The sequence below is a fragment of the Salvia splendens genome, chromosome 14 (assembly GCF_004379255.2).
Source record: "Salvia splendens isolate huo1 chromosome 14, SspV2, whole genome shotgun sequence".
NCBI classification, from domain to species: Eukaryota; Viridiplantae; Streptophyta; class Magnoliopsida; order Lamiales; family Lamiaceae; genus Salvia; species Salvia splendens.
In genome coordinates, this window is record NC_056045.1 from 7,292,407 (window position 1) to 7,306,382 (window position 13,976).

Genomic DNA, 13,976 nt, shown 5'->3' on the forward strand with positions numbered 1-13,976 from the left:
CATCCTGTGGATATGGATATGATGGCTGTTGATCTAACGCTCTGATCGGATGGTGCGGGGGTTGATATACGGGCTGCCATGGGTGGTAATCCGCCTGCCGGTGTTGATAACCGGTGTAGGTGTACGACATGTAGACAACGATTCGGAGGAAGAGATCACAATGAAAGCACCAATTGTTAAGGGATAGTTTCCCTTAACAAGATTTCGGCGTCGCGATTGCGATCGTCGGATGAATAAAAGGTAATCGTCGGATTGCGATCGTCGGATGGATCAAACCAAAAACAATACAGAATTGAAAAAAAAGCGTGAAAATAAAATAGAAGGATAATTGATATTTCTTGATTAATGGAGAAGAATACAATGTTACATGCCCGGAGCCATGAGTTGCTGGTGAGCAATAAGAGCAGCGGCGGATGGACTATTCTCTAGCACCACTTCATAACCATCGCTTCAAGTTTCCATGCCCGGAGCCATGAGTTGCCAAAACAATGCACCGCCACATGGCCCCCCACCCACCGGCTTCCCAACTGCAGTTTGCGAGTCCTGAATGTGCGATTGGATCCACTTTTGCACGAACTCCATCTCATTTGCGCCGCTAGGGAGCCTGGCATATCATTTTATGTTACATCTCGTGTTTCACTATTTCTATATACTCTGTCTACAGTTGAAAGAACCATTTTGTCATTTTTGGGTCATCTACTATTGAAAGAACTATATACTTTTTCCACTTTTGGTATGTGGACCCCATATTCAACTAACATTTTTATACTCACAATCCATTATAAAACTAATACTTCCTACGCTCACCAATACAAAGGGAGTTTTGACCCGCCACTTGTTAGGATTGGTATACTGAAAAGCATATTTCGAGCATGTTGCACGGATAGAATTGCTTGTATACAATAAACTCTACAATCCACTTTTATCCCAAGACGAGAAGAAGTAATTTTGTCGCATTGGTGTTTGCTTATGCATTTATAAGATGTTTCTCAAACATTTAAATATATAAGGAGCAAATAAGTCTAATTCTTCTGCATAGTAGACTGGTCGTGAACGACGTTCACAGAAGGTGACGCAGTTGGTCCTTTGTAGAAGAGAAATAGAATTTTACAACCTAGATAGGCTTTGGCTACCTATCGTGAAAGGTTGCAGTGTCAGTCCACATGTTTTCTTACCTTAGGAAATAAAGGACACTGGTGTGGTATAGCACTGAAGGATCTAATAGTTGAGATAAGTCTTTCTTGCTATTTACTGAAAGACGAGGTCTCAGTGATTGTTATTTCTTAATCATTGTTGACATAACATTGAGCATACAATATTGATTATGCACTATTTTGATTTATCAAATGGTGCAGATTTTTCGCAATCCAAGAATCCTGGTATCTTGGGTAGTGGTGATAAATGTCTAGAGGTGCTAGTATTGTTATTGCAATGAATCGTGTGCTGGGTGAGTCCAGTTTGATAATATCCTCAAGAGGTGTTCGAAAAAAGTTTTATTATTCAGAAACCCGGCCGGTTGGAATTTATTCTAGAATAATAAATAAAGATTTTGAACTAGACAACTCCTGGAAAAGATATTAATTAATTGAAGTCAAATAGCAGGCTTAAATTAATTAATGGATATTTATATCTTAGACACGGGAAATAATAAATTAAAGAGGTAAAGCCCGGATTACTCGTAATTTGGGATTGGACGGGCAGTCAATATTATTATACTATAGTGGCTGATAATAATATTCTATTGGACTTGTATTAAATTGGGGCTCAATTTAATTAGTAAAAGTCCAACAGGTTGGCCCAAGTCCAACCTCCATGGATCCCTAATCTGGCCCATCATAACTCTATATAAAGGAGACTAAATAGAAGACAAAATCAATGAATTTAATCATTAAAATTTCGTGTTCCCTCTTTTCCTGAGGAGACGGAAATTTTCATTCCCTTCTGGTGGGAATTTGGTCTTCTGCCTAGTCAAGCCCTTTTCGATTTTGACAAGCTTTGCCCACCCAAAGGTCATTATCAGAGTTCGTGATACAGATTAGAAGGTTTGTGGTTGAGCATGAAGAACATCACGTGGAGAAGACGCAAGCAATCGTCGATTCTTTGGAGAATCAGATCAGTAATTCTAAACCGTAGGAATTCATGAATTAGGGTTTAATTTCCTTAAGCATGAATTTATGTGCTTTCTAGCATGCAATTGATTGTTTTAACATGTGATAAATTGATCCCATAATCTGTCAAATAGATCCATATGTATGATTTATTTGTGAATGCATGACTTCCGTTGTGCAAGGGGCACCAAACCCCAACAATTGGTATCAGAGCCAATTTTTTGCTCTGATTATGTGGATTAATTTCATGTTATGTGAATTGCTTGAATTCTTTATTTTCTTCGTTGGGTGTTTGTTGTTATTTTTGATTGCATAAACGACGAACTACGAAGAACAGCGATTATGTGCGCTGCGAAGTTGGAGAGAATCAACTCCAAAATTTGATTCTTCAAATTCAAATCTGATTACAATATGTAATCATTTGTAATGATTATATATGATGTAATTACTTTACGGAATTGCATGATTTTGTTTTAATCATTATATTCATGTGCGAGAATCAATTTGTATTCGTGTGATTATAATAATTACATGGAATTATAATTGATTGTGTGTGAATTGGAGAATCATTCGTCGCATCCCCTTCTTGAATGGAGCGTCAAAGGCGTCTGCTAAACATGCTGATAACGGCTTCTGTTCGGTACAATCGCCGGCAAGGAATCAGCGCGATACGTCGGCGGTGGTTTGTGAAGAAGGGCCTGCGGCTGTGAAGCAGTAGCTACGACGCAGCGGCGCTGGCGGCTGCGGAGATGGCGCGGCGGCAGTAAGCACCGCAGGCAGCGACTGGAGAGTAGAATGCCCATGCCTTCGGGCTGGGCTGTCTTTGCGGTGCAACTCAGTAACAACGACGCAGCAGCTCGGGCGACTTTCCAGGCTGTTCGAGGTCTGGTGAAAAGTAGCCACCACGCAGTGCTAATGGTACGAGTGGGGGTCTGCCGTCGGCAGCTTCCGGAACTCGTGCGCTTGCTTCCAATATTAGTTAGGGTTTCATAAACCCTAGGAATTAGTTTTGGAGATAATCCAAAATTAGTTAGGGTTCCTAAACCTTAGGTGTAATTTTGGATATTTTCAAGATATAATTTAGAATAATATTTGAATATATCAATTTAATTGGATTAACTAAAATTTAAATTTTTTTTAATTAAATTATGGATTAATGTGATTTTTATCCTTATTTTATGGATTTAGATAGATTAAATTCTATCTAAATAAATCCTAGATTAATTAGGATAATAATTAATTTTATTTTGTCTTATGGATTTATATAGATTTAATTCTATGTGAATAATAAATAATTAATTATATTTGGATTTTATCCTCATTTTATGGATTTAGATATATTTAATTATATCTAGAGAAATCCTAGATGAATTTGGATGATAGTAATTAAATTTATTTACGTCATGTGAATTAAGATAGAGTTTATTCTATCTTGGTGAATCCTAGATAGACTAAGATAAATTTTAATTATGTTTAACCATATCTTGTAGATATTGATAGATTTATATCTATCTAGAATATATATTAGTAGATTTGGATAATTAAAATCCATGTTTATCTTTATCTTGTGGATATTTATAGAATTAATTTTATTAAGAAAATATCCCTGTGATTTTGATAATTAAGTTTATCTATATCTTATAGATATTGATAGATTCATATCTATCTAGAATATATCTTAGTAGATTTAGATAATTATTAATCCAGTATTGTAATTATCTTCTTGGATTTAAGATAGATTTAGTTCTATCTAATTAAATCCTAGTTGAATTAATTAATATTAATTCTAGTTTATCCTAATTTTATGGATATAAATAGATTTTTTTTCTATTTAGAAAATATCCTAGATAAATTTGGATAAAGATAATACAAGATAATCCTAATCTAATTGAATTTTGATAAAGTTAATTTTATCAAGAATAAATCCTAATAGATATGATATATTCTAGTTTCTTATTCTAAATAATTTAAGATTTTCTTAAATCTTAAAATGATTGGATTTTATCTTCGTCTTATGGATTTGGAGAAATTTGTTTTTATCCTGAAATATCCTGGTAAGATTTAGATAATGATAATCCAAGGTCAGTTTTATCTTGAATTTTAGGATTTGATTTTATCCATGTAAAATCTAGAATAATCCTAAGAGGATTTAGATAGATTCCATTCTATCTAGATAAATCCTAAATTAATTTGGATAGTCATTATCCAAATAAATCGTATCAAATCCGAAATTCCTATTTTGGATAAGATAAGGAATTAATTATTTAATTAAATCTCCCTAGATTTATTAAATAATTTCAATAATTATCCAGTGAGATTAATTATCATATTATTAAATGGATTTATCTGTTTATTTGGTGATTATCTGTTTTAAGTGGATTGTCTGTCTCATCTACTTATGTGATAATTATGCAAAAACCATGTTTAAAATGACTAAGCGATAATTACAACAGTGCGTTGTATATGGTCTCCATAAATTGGTCTATATATGAAGCAGTTTCTAATATTATCGCGACCCACCTTAGTGGGAGCAATAATCCTTCGAAATAGCAAGTTCATAAGATTAGACTTCTTAATGGTAAATGGTTTAAACTGGAAGCATGTTTCTAATATTATCGCGACCCACCCTAGTGGGAGCCATAATCCTACGAAATTGCAAGTTCATGTGTTTAAACATATTTATAAGATAGCTATGGAATTTTGTTAGTGGCGTGCGACCTTCCCTAGAAGGAGTATCAAAACAGAAACGAAATTCCTAGATGCTAATATTTATGGTTAAAGCTTAGGCATTATTTGGCGGCCATGCCACCTTAGTGGTCTCTGGACTATTCGTCGGTATTGTGACCAGGAAATTGTTGGAATCCGAATTTGTATGACCTCCCTAGAGGCGTACTTATTTTGGTTTTGACAGTTGCGAGATACATACATTGTTTTGTGGTTGTTTGCAATTATGTATCAAGCATAGTATGTGATAAATAGTTTTAGTTCTTCTCAGCCAAAATTCTTAATAATGTCTGCGAACCTTAAAGAAATCAAACTCGAAGGCCAAAATTATGTAGACTGGAAATGTTAAATGGATAAGATTCTCATTGCTGAAAACTTAAAGTTTGTACTCGCCAATTCATGTCCTATATTTCCTTGACAAAATTATACAAAGAAAGTTTGAGAATGCATTTTATGCGTGCACTTGACAAGTTCTTTGAGATAAAACGTCAAACTACTTTCTTTTAAGTAGTGAGACAAGTCTTGGTTTATACCGATGATAAAGGGATATTCAATGAGGACGTTGTCCAGATTCTGTTGAAACATCCAAAAGATTTAGAATATTTTGAAGAATCTTCTGATTCAGTTACTCAAATAGTTTCTATACTCAGTTCATCGCCAAATGTAATAAGAAGTGAGTACAAGAATGTTGTTACTGAAAAGTTGGAAACCTTCAGCATTGTATTCACTTTATTACTTTCGGAGGAAGATAACATGATAGTTGACGAATTCATTAAGGCTGCATCTTTCCTATGTCTTACTTCAATCGAACAGAAGACTAGCAATGGAAAGAGGAAGAGCTGAATTGACATCAATGAAAGCTATAAAGGCACGAAAAATTAGGTGAAAAGGCAAAAGAGAAGATGAATTGTGAGTCGGATTGACCTCTTCTACAGAAGGACAATGACTTAGATAACAATGCAATTTCTAAAAGAGAGATCTAGATCCAGTTGGGCAGTTGTTGCAGTGGAAGCTATTTTTTATGCTCACTTTATTGTTTTGTTTTGATGTATAAGACTTTGTTTTATTGGTACAGTTTAGTTTGGAAAGAATTCAGTTTCAATTTCTAAACTTGTTAATGATTAAATGATGTTCGATGTCATTTGATAATGCGTGCATTATTGAGAAATGTGGATCGAATATCTATTATAGAACCATAGAAAAACAAATTATACAGCATAGTATCTAAACAATATAATTGCAAAAAGATTGAGTTTAACACCGCAGTTCAACTTCTTAAACAATGAATGATAAAGTATTTATGGTACTTAATCATAGGGCTGGCAATTTTTGATCCGACACGATAATCCGACACGAATCCGCACGAAATTAACCCAACACGAACACGCACGTTTAGGATTTGGGTCCTTATAGAGTCGACCCATTAAGAACCCGGAAATTTTGGGTTGGGTTGGGTTGGATTTGGGTCGGGTTGGGTTATCCGTTAAGAAAAAAAATTTTATTTTGATTATTTTTATTAATAAAAATAATATATTAAATTTTAATTTTTAATTATTTTTATTAATTAAAAAAATATTATAATTTTAATTTTATTAGTAAAAATATGATTAATACGGTTATCAATTATTTTTTATGGTAAAAAAATATTACTGCATACTTAAATTTTATTAAAAATAATTATTTTAATTATTTTAACTTTATTAGTTAGATTTAATTTTAATATACTTTGATTTTATTATTTGGATTTAAAAATTATTTAAATTAATTATTTTAATTTTGTAATATCTTATTTTATCGTGTAATATCAAATTTTAATTATATAATATCATATGTCGGTCGTTATCGTATAACGTATATAATGTGTAGTAACTTACTATTTACTATCATTAAAAGATGACCAATATTTTTTGGATGACACGAAATCCGCACGAATCCGAACACGACCTATATTTTTTTGGATGACACGAAATCCGCACGAATCCGACACGAATCTGTACCCGATAAGAACACGATGATTTGGATTGGGTTGGGACCCGATAAGGTTGGGTCGATATTGGGTTGACCCGATAGCGACCCAATCCGCACGATTTGACAGCCCTACTTAATCATAAGGCCAAGAAAGTACGTAGTAATTGTTCAAACTGATTTTGTCTAACTCAAGCGACTGTCGAGATTTTAACAGCTTACTTGTTAAATAGCTTGAAAGTCAGGTAAGTCTTGTTGATGCACAATAAGTTAGAATCTTTTGGTGGTTCAAGGGATTCAGAATACTTATAGAGGTGCGACATAGAAAGACTAGCAAGTCTTAATGGTTTATACCATAGGAGACGAGCAATGAGTTAAGATTAGTAGTGGGAGTTAAATCCTAGTTGACTACTCCGAGCATTCTTCTAAAGAATGGGATAGTCATATAAGAAGATATTGAAGTATCTCGAAGACAAGTTCGATAAGTGAACAGTTTTACTCAATAACACCTTATCATTGATGGGATATACGTTGGAAACAACGAGTTATACCTTAAAGAAACTACCATAACATCAGTACCTTCTACAACACACGAGTTGTGGACTAGAGGAAAGTTTAGTCCAGCACATCTCAAGGTGTGAAGTTATTCCAACACATGTTTCGGAAAAGGTATCAAAGTAATTGGAATTGTGTACTGAGGTATGTTTTAAGGTTGTCCCAAATGATAGAAAAGGTACAGGTTCTATAATCTTCACGGCAAGATATGTGTTTGTTTACACGAATACTAGATTCTTTGATGAAGATTATAAGAAGAACTACAAGCCTAACAAGTATGATAATTCTCAAGATAATGAGAATATCTATTTCCATCTTAACCAAGAGGTCACACCTTTAGAAACTTATGCACTAGGAAAATCAACATTTGTACCTTAGATTGTAAGAGTCGTGTCGTAGTGGGAGCGTTCTTTGCGAACATAATAAGTTCATGGGTCTAAAAGAGTCTTAAGACTCAGTCTTAGATCAACTTGAACATAATCCCTGTAACTACAAGGACGCAATGACTTATTTAGATAATCATTCTTGATAAGATGATAGATTCTGAATAACAATCTTAAATAGACAAGAATGTTTGCAAGACTTGCGATACTACCCATAAACTATTTCAGTCAGTGGGAGCTAGTGGACCTGCAAGTGTAAGCATGGATCTCAAAAGGCTAGAATAATGGCAAAGGGTTATACCCAGAGAGAATTATATTCTCGCCTGCCATTTTTGCCTAAGTCGATCTGTATATTGTCTATTGTAGCCTATATAAATTAGGATGTATGTACTATGATTGTCAAGACAGTTTTCTTTAAATAGAAGTCTTGAGGAGATCATCTGCATGGAACATCTTAATGGTTATGTAATACAGGGCAAGAAAGTTGAAAGTGCAATATATTTGGTATTCTTGGTACTCTACGATGATGACATCTATAAAAGTTGATAAACAACTAAGAGGGTTATCTAGCGTAGGAAACTGGTCGTCTACCCAGTTTAAGGATGATGGATTTAAGATAATCTAGTTACATTCTAAGCATTTGTGTCATTAGATTGCTAGAAAAAGAATGTATGTTTTCTTAAAGAATCCTACATCTACACAATACTTAGACACTTTATCATTGAAAATTCCAAGAAAATGTTTTTCTTTTTCTAGACGGAATTATTTTATCTCTAGTCAAGTGTTTTTCGACATTGAATGAGATCAAGAAGAATGAGACAAGTTCCATAATTGGAAGTCTCATATATGCTATGATGTGTATTAAGTTAGATATTAGCTTTGCCGTTGGCATAGAAGCATGATATCATTTTAACCATGGCCAAGGACATTGGATTGGGTAAAGAATATACTATAGTACTTGAAGAAGACTAATCGGTATGCTCTAGTTTACCAGACATCCATGTTATGTCCTTTAGGTTACATCGACTCATACTATATAGTTGATCGATGATCGAGTCATCCTCTAACTATGTGTTAACGTTAGGAGTTGAAAACTGAGTCATGAAAGAGTGTGATTTCATCATAGACTCTATCATGAAAATTATAAGTGTAGTTTCTTCGGAAACTGCTAAGGTAGTTGTTCATCTCAGTAATTTCCTGATAGCTTTGACCGTGAATCCGAGTATGCCTATGAGTATTATATTTTGTTATGATTACTCTAGCCAGGTGTCTAACTCGAGGGAAACACGATCTGATAAAGCTAAGAAATCACATAGAGATGAAGTATGAAATTAATTAAGGATTAAGTGCGCAACAAGACATTATGGTTTCCAAGATATCATCAGAGAACAACCTGGAAGAACTTTTCACAAAATGCCTATATGGCAACATGTTTTACACATGAGGTGAAAAGTACGGTAGTTCGATGTATCATGGCCCGAGACCTGCTTAGAGTGTAAGTGGGAGAGTTTTGGCAGTGGGTATACTCGAAAGCATGATTTTGAGTATAAGTGGGAGATTGTTAGGATTGGTATACTGAAAAGCATATTTCGAGCATGTTGCACGGATAGAATTGCTTGTATACAATAAACTCTACAATCCACTTTTATCCCAAGACGAGAAGAAGTAATTTTGTCGCATTGGTGTTTGCTTATGCATTTATAAGATGTTTCTCAAACATTTAAATATATAAGGAGCAAATAAGTCTAATTCTTCTGCATAGTAGACTGGTCGTGAACGACGTTCACAGAAGGTGACGCAGTCGGTCCTTTGTAGAAGAGAAATAGAATTTCACAACCTAGATAGGCTTTGGCTACCTATCGTGAAAGGTTGCAGTGTCAGTCCGCATGTTTCCTTACCTTAGGAAATAAACGACACTGGTGTGGTATAGCACTGAAGGATCTAACAGTTGAGATAAGTCTTTCTTGCTATTTACTAAAAGACGAGGTCTCGGTGATTGTTATTTCTTAATCATTGTTGACATAACATTGAGCATACGATATTGATTATGCACTACTTTGATTTATCAAATGGTGCGGATTTTTCGCAATCCAAGAATCCTGGTATCTTGGGTAGTGGTGATAAATGTCTAGAGGTGCTAGTATTGTTATTGCAATGAATCGTGTGCTGGGTTAGTCCAGTTTGATAATATCCTCAAGAGGTGTTCGAAAAAGGTTTTATTATTCAGAAACCCTGCCGGTTGGATTTATTCCAGAATAATAAATAAAGATTTTGAACTAGACAACTCTTGGAAAAGATATTAATTAATTGAAGTCAAATAGGAGACTTAAATTAATTAATGGATATTTATATCTTAAACACGGGAAATAATAAATTAAAGAGGTAAAGCCCGGATTACTCGTAATTTGGGATTGGACGGGCAGTCAATATTATTATACTATAGTGGATGATAATAATATTCTATTGGACTTGTATTAAATTGGGGCTCAATTTAATTAGTAAAAGTCCAACAGGTTGGCCCAAGTTCAACCTCCATGGATCCCTAATCTGGCCCATCATAACTCTATATAAAGGAGACTAAATAGAAGACAAAATCAATGAATTTAATCATTAAAATTTTGTGCTCCCTCCTTTTTTTCTGAGGAGGCGGAAATTTTCATTCCCTTCTGGTAGGAATTTTGTTTTCTGCCTAGTCAAGCCCTTTTCGATTTTGACAAGTTTTGCCCACCCAAAGGTCATTATCAGAGTTCGGGATACAGATTAGAAGGTTTGTGGTTGAGCATGAAGAACATCACGTGGAGAAGGCGCAAGCAATCGTCGATTCTTTGGAGAATCAGATCGGTAATTCTAAACCGTAGGAATTCATGAATTAGGGTTTAATTTCCTTAAGCATGAATTTATGTACTTTCTAGCATGCAATTGATTGTTTTAACATGTGATAAATTGATCCCATAATCTGTCAAATAGATCCATATGTATGATTTATTAGTGAATGCATGACTTACGTTGTGCAAGGGGCACCAAACCCCAACACCACCTACTTTCTCCATTTACTTTTTTTAAAGTCAAGCAATTTTTTAAAATTCATGATGAGTCAAAATAGCTCTTTAAATGATAGACGGAGAAAGTAATATTTACGTATGAGGGCCGAGGCGGGGTGGTACATACCATTGGTTGGGGTAAAGATGAATAGTGGCAAAATCCACTTGGGGAATGCGGTTGTTAGAGACGAAATCCGTGCTGATTCCGACACTGCCGGGATTGTTTTGCTTGTTCTCCGGCGTAGAATCGCCGTAGAATCCCTCCAATCCGATGCTGAGGAGGTGCTTCTTGTCTATGGATTTCACATGAGCTGCCATTTCCGCTAGGGCTGGGGAAAAATATCGAAAAAATGATATATCGCTCGTATCGTATTGAAAAATATCAAAAAATTATCGGATTTTTGATATATCATAATTTTCGATACGAAACGATACCGTATCGTAAGTTTTCGATACGATAACGATATGAATTTCCTTATATCGCGATATATCGTTTTATATCGAATATACGATATATATCGATATTTTCGATATATCGTTTTATATCGAATATACGATATATATCGAATATACGATATATATCGATATTTTTAATATATCGAATTTCGGTACGATATATCGTTTATATCGAATATACGATATATATCGAATATACGATATATATCGATATTTTCGATATATCGAAATTCGGTACGATATATCGAAATATCGATACGATAACGATATAGATATCCTCCATATCGAAAGTTCGATATATCGAAATTCGATATATCGAAACTTTCGATACGATAACGATATGAAATTCTTTCATATCGATATTTTCGATACGATATACGATACAACGTTTTCGATACGATATATCGTATCGACCCACCCCTAATTTCCGCCACCCACTCCTTTTTCATCTTTATTTCTCATCATTACTCGTAAAAAGTCTAAACCTAACAACTCTCTCTCCCTCATGTTCATAAATTCATATAGAGGGCAACACTAGCTAGTTTCAAGCAACATGTCCTTTTAATAAATATTCATTATGCTTAATTAATGTCATTAATACGAAATTAATGGAGTAATTAATTAATAGGAGTACTTGGATATTTTTTTTCTTAATTTTCAAATGTTATGTATTAGAGTAAAATATATTGAGGGGGAGAGAGTGTGACTTGAAAGGCTTTTCCAGAGAGGTCGGATGAGCAACGGGGTTTATTCATGAGCTCCCATGCAAGTATGGTCGAATCATCTTTGTAAGCTACGCCACTTATTGAGTTCATTCTTGTCACCACTGCCTCCATATAATAGTAATGTGTACCATCCAAAATGCAATTAATTAGTATAATCAGGTATTCCCTATGTCCACCATTTAAAGAGTCATTTTGATTCGATACGGGAATAATTAAGAAATCTTTTGACTTTATGAAGTAGAGTAAAGGAAGAAAGTAATTAAGTTGAATGGGCAACCCATTTTTCGTTTTAGTTTTATAATGGATTGTAAGTGTAAAAAGTAGTGGAATGTGGGGCCGTATACAAAATGTGGAAAAAGTGAACAACCTAAAAGGGCAAAATGGTTCTCTAAATAGTGGAAGAGGTGAGTATTTAATATGGAAGGAGAAAAAATGAATTTGATGGAGTTTACCTCAAAATAATTTTTGAAGTAGCCTTTAACAATAGGATTAGTGAAAAACTCATCATCATTGTTCAATGAATGGCCTTGCTCCCTAGCCCATTGAACATATTGCTTTTTCCCTCCATAACCATCCCAATTGTTCACCAATGTCAAGATTAGATGAATCCCATGTTTGCTGGCTTCTGATACAACATAATCCAATCCCTACACAATACACTCATAAATATATATGGACAAACAGATCTATAACGACTTGGGTCTGCTCTGATATTATAAGGATAAAAATGTAGGTTTTCAACGATACCTTAAACATATCTTGGTTATATGAGCCGGAAGATGTTTGCAAGGGTTTAGCGCCTCCGTCGTTGAAAGCCCAAGTCCTTGCGACGTTCATGCCATATTTCGAAGCCTTGGCAAAGGTTTCGGACACCTTCGCCCTCGTGGAAGGATCGGACGCCATGTACATTAACCAATAAGAATTGAAGCCATTCAAAAAAGAAGGCCTTTCCATTCTTGATGAATTTCTTACCTTTTGTCTTCACAAACTCACCGCCTCCAACTCCAACTCCTCTTGCCTCGCCACTTACAATGGCTGCAAATGCAAACAATAACACAAAACCCCAACTCTTTCTCCACATTTTGTAACAAAATGTTTTCTCTTTTTCTCATCAATACATGGGAAATTTGGTTTATTTATAAAAGGGAGTTGGATTGGTTATTATTGTTTGCAGCCTATTTTTCGTTGTACAAATTGCTTGTCGAGATCGTGTAATTATTTTTCTTTATATCTATCATCTATTATATTAAGGCATTTGATATTGCGAAGCCATCAAAATGGAATTTTGCATTGCCCACTCCTCGTCGTTCCATTAATTAACGTAATTAATATATATTTCTAAACATATTATAAAGTTGTTTCCTTATATTTTGAACATATATTTATTTTGCAATATTACTCTATAATTATCTCCGGTAAAACTTCTAGTACTCCCTTCGTTCCTTATAATTTATCAATGTTTGACCTGACACGAGTTTTAAGAAATGTAACAGAAAATAAATGGAAAAAGTTAATGATAGGTGGGTTCTATTTTTATATATTAGTTTTATAATAAAAATGTGAGTGAGAATGAGTTAGTGGAATGTGAGGTCCACTGTCAAAAATAATCAAAGTGAAAGGCGATAAATTTTTAGGGACTGACAAAAATAGAAATAAATGACAAATTTTTAGCCACAGAGGGAGTATAACTTAAATACTTAATATCATTGGAAACTTCTAGGGTCGGCTCCTTGGCCGACCCTTTTAAAAAAAAAAAAAAAGCAAACAAACTGTGATTTGGACATTAACATGGATAATTGTTTCTACTAATTTTAATTATGATACACTGAACATAATCTTTCAATAAACTACTCCTTCCGTTCCACTAAAGATGACCCACTTTCCTTTTTTATTTGTCCCAACCAAGATGACTCATTACTAAAAATGGAAACACTTTTATCTCTACTTTATTCCCTCTCTTTTACTTTACTCTCTCCACTTCAAACACAAAACAAACTTGCATAATTCTCGTGCTGCCCA

General features: G+C 34.3%; 1 pseudogene; it reads right to left on the reverse strand.

The window, feature by feature from the left end:
- Positions 1-363: 363 nt before the first annotated feature.
- Positions 364-13,038, reverse strand: LOC121764101 (annotated as a pseudogene).
- Between the last annotated feature and the right edge of the window lie 938 nt (positions 13,039-13,976).